General features: G+C 40.9%; 1 long non-coding RNA gene across 1 annotated transcript; it reads left to right on the plus strand.

Annotated features, from left to right (window-relative positions):
- Positions 1–4,780: 4,780 nt before the first annotated feature.
- LOC125485222 lies at positions 4,781–8,028 on the plus strand. The gene is made up of 3 exons (XR_007263960.1): positions 4,781–4,905; positions 5,751–5,847; positions 7,986–8,028. It is a non-coding gene; the product is annotated as an uncharacterized LOC125485222 (long non-coding RNA).
- The last annotated feature ends 1,675 nt before the right edge of the window (positions 8,029–9,703 follow it).

Here is a 9,703-nt window from a genome sequence, read left to right on the forward strand (position 1 = left end):
TTTTGGCAGTCTCCAGACCATCAGAGTTGGAAAGAAGCCTTAAAATGTTTTAGCAGTCCAGGTAGGCAGGACTGGGAAAAAACCCTGAGTTATTTTTTTCCTTGAGTTCAGTGAGAAGGTCAATAAGTTGGCCTTTGTCTGGATGTCTCAAAGAGAGACAATAACAGAGAATCATAGTGAATGTGTAAAAATTCACTGAAAGAACACCATGAGCAGCCTTGTCAGTTGAGTAATAAGTTAGAGTGAAGATAGGAATGATATTTCTCCAGGGTTGTGTCTGCAAAGGGTAAAGCTGGGAAAAAAGATAAAATCTTTTTTTTGTTGTTTATACTATGATCTTTCCAAATTGTTTCATATAGCTATTTTTCTATTTTGTGTAATAGATTTGTTCTTTTGTTGAAAGTTCATTGGCAGTCTCTTGTGAATATGTTCAGTGACTGACCATCAAGTTGTATATACAAAAGCTTATGGTCTACCAAGCCAGATTTTAATCTGGGATATGACTGGTCCAGTTTTACCGTCAGTTAAGATTATAACAATGAATACCTTGCATTATGTTCTCTAGTTTTAGATTCTCCAACAACTAGAAATATTCTCTTTCCACCAACCATGTCCAGCACATTCATTATTCCAAAAATCTAATTTTTCGTTGCAGCTGTTATCTCTCAGTCCTCATTGAAATGTAATATTCTGAGACGGTTTGATAGGTTAGATGCTGAAAGGTTGATTCTCCTGGCCAGAAAGTCTAGAACTAGGGCTCTGAGGATAAAGGGAGAATTGACCATTTAGGAATGAGATGAGAGAAATTTCTACACACAGATGATTGTGACTTTTTGGAATTTTCTGCTCCAGAGGGGAGTGGATGCTCCATTGTTTAATGTCTTCAAAGTTGAGATAGATATTTTTGATCCCTCAGGGAATCAGGCCATTATCCTAATGAAGACTGGAGCAGGTTATGAGGGCCATATGGTATACTCAACCTATCTTTACTCTTTTATTTCCTTAAATATTTCTGCTTCCATCAGTCATGGATTCACACTATCTCCACTTCTCATTCTCCCAATCTTCCCCATCACATACCCACCTTTCCACTTTCCTCCTCCACTTTTTTACCATCTCCTCCACTCCCTCTTCTCTCTCTTCCTCTCTGTCCCCGTTTCTTTGTCCCATTGTGACTTCATCCCTCTTCTTTCCTTGCACATCCCCATATCCCCATTCTCCCTCCCCTTTCCTCCACCCTCTACATTCTCCTCTTTTCTCTGTCTCTGGACCTTGCCCCTCCCCTCCCTCTTCCTCTGCCTCTTCTCACACCACTCCTCCACCCCGCTCTCCTCCTCCTGCTCCAAGTAGCTGAGAGACAAGGCCTCGGAAGCTGAGGGGAGGGCAGTCTTGTCAGAAAGGCTGCAGAAGAAAGCTGTCACTGGCCTTGAGGAGGCAGACTATGCTCGTAAACTGGCAGAATCCCAGGAAAAAGGAGGTGAGAGAAGAGAAACAAACTGCAGACTCTGAACATCAGACTCCAGGAAGAGAATGGACATCTTCAGAGTAAGTTAAAGAAAAGCACCCAATCGGAAAAATGTGTGGGCACCATTTTTTTTATTATCGCAGGTTACACCCCAACTGGTCATAGGGTAGAATCTATCGCACTCCTCTGATCCTTATTGGTTACTAGGTCCAGCCTTTTTGAACCCCTCCCAAAGGTCCAGTTAATCTCAGCGACAGACTTTAGGCACAAGGTTTGTTCACTGTATTCTAAGGTTCTTTAGAAAATGGGAACATATTCCATACAGTACAAAGTGAGGAATTCATGATTTGATTTGTACAAAACACTGATTAGATGAAGTTAGAGACGAGGTACAATTTGTGCCCAAGAAGATAAAGGACACAAAAGCCAAAGAGAGTAGACAGAATAGATTCATTTGGGGTTGAAACTAAAGTTATGAAGAGAGATTGGGAATTTTCAATAAAGAAGGCTGTGAAGAGATTGAGAGAGGCTTTCAAACTTAGAAAGGATTTTAATAATGAGCAAACAACTGTTCTTGACCCCTCCTCCTCCCTCACACCCTCGGTCCTCTCCTCCCTCTCTTCCTTCACTGTCCTTCACCTCTCCCATTTTCCCTTTCTTCCTCTTCTCCCCACTCCTGTCTCGCATACCCTCTCTTCTCTCTTGCTCCCTCCCCCTTGACTTTTTCCCCCTCGACTTTTTCCCCCTCATTCTATTAGCTCAGCCTCTCTCCTCCTCTCACTATTCTCATCTCCCTTTTTCTCCCTTGCCTCCTTTCCCCAAACTCTCCATTTCTTATTCTCTCTCTTTCTTTTCCTCTCCTTTTATCCTTCCTTTTCCCTCTCCCTTTCCACCATTCCCTCTCCATCTCTCCCCTTGTATTGGCCCTCTTCTCCCCTCTCCTCTCTGAATTCCTCTCCTCTCTGAATTCCTCTCCTCTCTGAATTCCTCTCCTCTCCTCTCTGAATTCCTCTCCTTCACTCACTCTCCCCTCTCCTCCTCTCACTCGTCCCTCTCCTCTCTGTTCCTCTCCTTCTCCCACCCTCTTCTTTCGTCTGATTGGGGAGTCTAACACAGGAATGATTAATTTAAATTGTCAGAGATCAGGAGTTGTAAAACCATGAGGAGAAAGAATGGGGTTAGTTTGGGATAGATACAGGGCTATGAGGAGACAGCATGCGATGGGAGTTAGTCTGGGATTAGTGCCAGTGATGCCTCCTGCAAATCCACTGGCAATCTGCTCCGATATCAGTGACCTCTCTCAGGCTAATATCCCCAGTACTGAGCTACCGATCATGGTCAGTCAGCTGCACTGGGTCACATTGTGACCGTGCCGGACATAAGATTTCCGACACAATCTTTCTACATCATGGCTTTGAAAAAAGAGCAGTATACTTACTTAATGAGAAAAATAATGCAGGGGAGTGGGACAGGGTGAATTGCCCTTTCAGAGGACCATAATGACAATACAGGCTGAATGGCCTCCTTCTAGGCTGTGTAACTATTTTATGATCCTATAAACACTCAATCAAACTGTTTGTCCAAGAATTACTTTTTGGTGTTTGACCAGTTTCTCAACATTGCACAGTCCCTCCATCCCAGCTGCCATGCAAATCAATTTGTACCAACTTTCATTAATGTTCTCAGCTCAGAAGATCCCCTTTATCCTGTAAGTATTATGTATTTGTATTGGCGTCCACTATTTATATCCTTAATCATTGCACTGTTGGTGACTGACTTTTCGCAACAATTTCAGCAAACATCTTCCTTACCTTTTCAATAATGGAAATAAACAGCTTGCTTGTATTTAACACCCTTTCCAAAAAGTGCTTTATATTAAATGATGTATTTTTGACATGTAATCATTATTGTAATGTAGGAGTGGAGGCAACCAACTCCCACCGACAGCAATGAGATAAATTACCAGACAATCTTGTTTATTTTTGAATTCCAATTTTTTAATTTTTTTCCCCTTGGTTTTGGATCCCATATTTCCTCCTTTTAAGCCTGATACTGAATTCACTCATATTAGACTCCTGAACCCCATAACATTGCCAGATTGTAGTTTTGATTAATTTCTTTGGGGCTAAAGAGAACTGTATTTGTTCTGTAGCTAAGAGACGTACAACATCGATTAACAGTGACAGAGAAAATACTTAGAAAGCAAATCAATGTTGGATCGGAGTACAAGGGAAAACCAATTGAAGTCAGAAGAAATCAGCAACTTGCAATTTGAGAGAGACAGAGATGCTTAGAAGCAAGGAGCTGCTTGAAGAAGTTTCCAAACTCAAAGACAGATTTGGGTTTTTCTGTTACCTCCTATTTCTGTGAGTACAACTGATCATTACTGGTATTTTGAAGATCACTGCCGTTTCATCTCCTCACTCTAACTCTCCCTTTCCCCTCCCTCTGTCTCTTCATTATCCCACAAGCACCATTTGCTGTTCACGCAAGAACTCATCAGCTGTAAGGTCTCAGACATTCATTGTGCCAATTTCTTACCTCACCAGCAACTGTGTCCCCCTCTCCCATCTCCAACCCACTGTGAGTGAGTGCTTTATCCTTAACAATACTGACAGAGGACAGTACTGAGAGTATACTGAACAGTCAGAGGGACAGTACTAATGGAATGCTGCGCTGTTGGAGGTTGTATCTTTCAATGAGATATCCAAGATGATATGGGGAGGCAATGGCCTAGTGGTATCATTGCTGGACTGTTAATCCAGAGACCCAGATAATGTTCTGGGGACCTGGGTTCAAATCCCACCACGGCAGATGGTAGAATTTGAATTCAATAAAAATATCTGGAATTAAGAATCTAATGATGTCTGTGATCCATTGTTGATTGTCATAAAAACCCATCTGGTTCACTAATGTCCTTTAGGGAAGGAAACTGCCATCCTTACCTGGTCTAGCCTACATGTGACTCCAGATCTACAGCAATGTGGTTGACTCTCATCTGCCCTCTGGGCAATTAGGGATGGATGATAAATGCTGCCTGGCCAGTGATACACGTATCCCATTATTGAATAGAAAAAAAAATTCTGATACCTAAGGTGGACATTATCGAGCTCCTGACATTATTTTAAGGACCTGAGGAAGTCACTGTGTGAAATGATTTGAAATATCTGGAGGTAGTCTGTATAAAAACGGGCTCCTTCCTTTCTTTTTTTAACACTGTGAACTCTGTTGTTCTGGCAGAGAAGCTGTTTTGAGATGAGCAGCTGAAGAGGCCTCTGATAAAGCCATCCGACTACAATTTGAGACAGAGAGATATCGGAGGCTGGCAGAGCACGAGAAGGAGGAGAAGAGCAAGGAGTGTGAGCTGTGGCATCAGAAACACAATATCCTTAATGACATGCTGAGGAGTCAAGAGAAGGCTGAAAGAAAAAAATAAAGCTGTAGGTTTTAACCTTCTCTCCACTCTGGGTAAACTTCTGTCAGAGAAAGAGGCCATTGGGCCCATACAGTCCACATTGGCCTTTACCCTCCACATGAACAAATAGTTCTAATCACTTTTACTGTCCCTTATTCTATATCTTTCCAACATCCTTTTCCTGCATCTAGCTCATCCCAAACACTGACAATAGTTCCTGCCTCAAACACCATATCCTCATCTTGCTCTGGGTGAGGGTGTTTCTCCTGTCCTCTGTTCTCAATCTCTTCCTTTAAGCTTTGACACTCTCTTAGTCTTGACTTCATCTAACAATCTGCTTCAATTGATCCTGTTCTGCAGTCCCTCAAAACTCTCTGAAAGAGGCCATCCAAGTCCTTCACTATCTCTTCCACCATCCTTTCCTTTTTCATTTTTCCACCTGGAAATACAAAGCAGTAAAAGTGACAGCTTGCTGGCAGAATATCGTAAAATCTCCAACTGGCTCATTAATGCCTGTCAGGAAAGGGAACCTGGTGTTCCTGATCTCTCCAGACTCTCACTGAATGTGATTGCTTTGCCATGAAATTTCCAAGGTCATTAGGAGTCAATCAGTTGCATCAAGGTTTTTGAGAGGTTTAAGGGGCTGGCTCAATACTACTTTCTCAAGGCTAATTAGGGATTAGCAACAAATGTGGATCTAAACAGTGGTGCTCACGTCAAGAAAGAAAAGAAAATGGCAGTGGTTCAAGAATGCAGTTCAGTGCCTCTCCTTTGGGAGGGCTGGGCATGGACAAGAAATGTCAACTTTGTCCATAGCACCCACATCTCTGGACTGAATGATAAAATATGATTACTTTCTTCTGTCTCCAGTGTCAAGCCAAATTCCAGACTTACTTGCTGTGCAGGACAGAATGTGACCAGCAGCTGTGTTGCAAGAACAAATGACAGGACTCCGAAGAGTTTTGTGGTAAGCTTAATAATATATGTTTCAGGATCTGTAATTATTAAAATGATTTCTTCCAAAAATAAGTCTAAGTCGGATGTGATTATAGAATCACAGGACAACATAGAAAGAAGGTATTCGGCCCATCAGTTCTGCACTGGCTCATTGAAAGAGAAAAAATAGGAGCAGAAAGTAGACTATTCAGCCTGCTCCCCCATTCAATATGATCATGGCTGCTAAGATCACAAGGGATTATGGTTAATTTATTAGCTTGCATCGAGGATTGGCTAACAAACAGAAAGCAGTGTTAGGATAAATGTGTCTTTTCTGGTTAGCACGACGTAATAGCGTGCCACAGGGTTTGGTCCTTTGGCCTAAATTATTTACAATCTTGTAATGACTTGGACGCAATGGTAGAATCTACTGTAGCCAATTTTACATATAAAATCATAGAATGTTACAGTATAGGAGAAGGCCATTCAACAATATGAAAATAGGTGGGAATGTATGTTGCAATGAGGAAAGTGGAGTTGAGGCCAAGATGAGATCACCTACAATCTATTAAATTGCAGAGCAGAGCAAGTAGGCAATTCAGACCCCCTTGCTCCCAATTCTATTTTCCTGCCCATTTCCCTTAGCTCCCTGAGCGATCAAAACTTTTATCTATCTGTGCCTGCAATATAATCAACAATGGAGCATTCATAACCCCTTGGTGCAGACATTTCCAAAGGTTCACGATCCTTTACAGTAAGTAATTTCTCCTCGCTTAAGTTTATGATAATTGACAGCTCACTTTGAGACTGTGCCCCCAAGTTCTCAACTCCCCAGTTGAGGAAATAAGCTTCAGTATTTACCTATTCTTGTAAACATTAAAAGGGTATAAGCCCAATTCATTCAGCCTCTCAATATTAAAAGTCAACACTAATCCCATGAAGAAAGCAAGCCAACGTTTGCTGTATCAGCCTCAAGGCAAATGCTGTATATCCTTCTTTAGACAGAGACCAAAACTTTGCAGTATTCCAAGTTCCACCTGACCAAAGCCATGTACAATTGTAGCAAACTTCCTTTATTCTTAAAATAAAGACCAAGAGGCTGGTTAGATCATGCCTGGAGTAGTGTGTGTAGATTTGGTCTCCTTATCTAAGGAAAGATATCATACAGCCGTAGAGAGGTTGCAATGAGGGTTGAGCAGAATTGTTGCCAGGATGGTGGGAATGTGTTGTGACCTGGGCCTGTATTCTCTAGTTTCAAAAAAAAAAATGGGGTAGTCTCTTTGAACCCTACAAAATGCTCAGAGATAGACAAGGTAGATTCAAGTAAGTCGTTTCCCCTGATTGGGAGTCTAAAATGCAGGGGATGCCACTGAGGTTTGAGATGAGAAGCTACTTTACTTGAGGGTTGTGAACACTTGGAATTCTCAACCTCAGAGGGTTGTCCGGTTCGATCTTTAAGTATGCTTAAAAAGGTAGAGATTGATAAATTTCTGGAGTACCACTACCATACATAGTCAGGGGATGGGGTGAGGAAAAATCATTAAAAAGTGTTTAATGAACCATGATTATAATGAATGGCTTGCTCCAGTTCCTATATTCCTCTGCCTTTCTAATCACTAGCTTACCTGCAACCTCATGTTCCTCGTATAAGTACTCTCAATTATCTAACAAAATTTAATTCCATTTGAATTCATTTTCTATTTTCACAAATTAGTTAAGTATTGCCTTGTTGGTGGGTTTGAACTGCAGGAGTAATGCAAATCACAGGTTCACTACTGAAGAACCATTGCATTGCTCAAAGGACACCGTACAATCGGAGGGGCAATACTGAGAAAGTCCTACACAAGACAGTCAGCAATACGGGAGGGGCAGTCCTAAGCAATGGGAAAGGTAGTGCTGAAGGGATACTGCTCTATAGGATCAATAAGAAGGTTAATAACAAATGCAGCATTCCCTCACTACTGACCTTCAATCAGAACTATTACCATTTGATAATGGTGAACAGAGGCCTCGTCTGCACGGTGGACCTTTTGGTGCTGTCCTTTTCCAACTCATTTCAATGATTGCCAATTCAAATATGTTGTGTGTTTATTTGGAGGGGGTGTTTAAAAAGTCTGGAAATAACATGGAGTAATGTTACATGCTAGCTCTGTATATGAATTATTTCAGGAAGGAGAGCGAGTGCACTTTACTGAAGCTGATGCCCAGGTGCATATAACTTCCAAAAGGTAAGCTTTTGAATAATGAATTAATGAGCAGTTTCTCTCAAGTTCAGGAGGCGCGGATCTGGTGCTTTACCATGAGGGAGCAGAAGTATACAGTATGGATACAGCCCTTTCAACCCAACTCATCCATGCTAACCAGGTTACCTCAAATCCTCCTATCCATGTGCTTGTTGAAGTGTCTTTTAAATGTTGTAATTGTACCCACCTCCACCACCTCATTCCATACAATGCACCATTTGTGAAAAAGTTACTCCTCAAGTCCCATTTGAATCTTTGTTCTCATTATATATCTATACCCTCTAGTTTTGGACCCCCCTACCTGGGTAAAACACCTTGGCTATTCACCTTATCTATACCTGTGATTTTATCAACCTCTATAAAAAGGTCGCATCCTTAGCTCCAGAGAGGAAAGACCCAACCTATCACACCTCTCTACATAACTCACTTTTTAGTCTTAGTGAAAGATTTACAACAATGTTACCATCTTTTGGTTTCATGGCATTCTTCCTATAGCAGGGCAACCAGAATTGTATGCAGTACTCCAACTGTGACCTTACCAATACTATTTTTTTTGCAATTTCCCTGTAACTCAATTGCCCTTATGTGAACTTGCAAGACTCTATGAATTCTTAACACTCAGTTAATACAAGACAAATTTTTAAATTGTGAACTCCATTCCTCCACTTGTTTCATGTCTCTTAAAAGATTTCCTTTGGAAGGTTGACAATCTTGACAATCACCTGGCCAGGTGCAGGGTTATTTCAGAAATCTCACACCCCTTCAGCACAAGGAAAATTGTTAATTATTTCTGCTGACAAAGGAAATTAAAAAGGTGAAAGTGCCTCAACTTTAGAATTGATACTCATTTATTGCTCAACAATCCTAATTCTTTATTTTTGGAATTTACCACCAAAATCCCCTTAGACTAGCCTCAAAGTTTAAACTCCCCTCTGGTGTTAATCATGCTCCAAAAATTGATTCTTTCATTAGTGAAAACAGCACTTTTGTAACTGGACTTCTCAGCATTTCTAAAAAAAGTCAATCGAGCCTTCTCAATTGAAAATTCAGACCTTGCTTCTACTTAAAGGCTAGGAACCTGCTGTTTTAACAGCCTTCAAAATAAAGGAGTATGTATAATGCCTGCACAACCTTTAAAAGGATAGACCGTCTTATCCCTCCTCATTCTTATTGAGTTTGTTTTGTGTAAATCTACCACATTTATTTCAGACTATTTGCAACATTAAGTGCCTTGCCCATTAAAACCTAGTCTTGTGTGTTACTGCAATATTTTCAAAAAACTAGAATCCAGATGGTTCATAAGAAACCAAAAAGGTGCATGGAAGCAATTTAAGTTTTCCTTGACGGATATTTATAGTAAGTTACAACATTTACCTATCATTGTAATGATCACTGACCTACAATGACTCTTGGTCTGGCCTCAGTCACTACTGCTGCACAGGAGCCCTTTTAGTTTTTATTGCAAACACTGACAATTCAATTCAGGTGAATGGAATCAGCAACACAGTGAACAAAAAAAATCTGAAGTGCAAAGAGCAAAGATTACTGGAATCTGGAGTAAGACAATCAAACCAGTTCAACACTACTGTGGCAGTGTGGGAAGATTCTAAAACTAGCTGGTCAAAGCAAAAAAAAAAAAAAAGG

The sequence above is a fragment of the Rhincodon typus genome, chromosome 17, assembly GCF_021869965.1.
Source record: "Rhincodon typus isolate 14 chromosome 17, sRhiTyp1.1, whole genome shotgun sequence".
NCBI lineage: Eukaryota > Metazoa > Chordata > Chondrichthyes > Orectolobiformes > Rhincodontidae > Rhincodon > Rhincodon typus.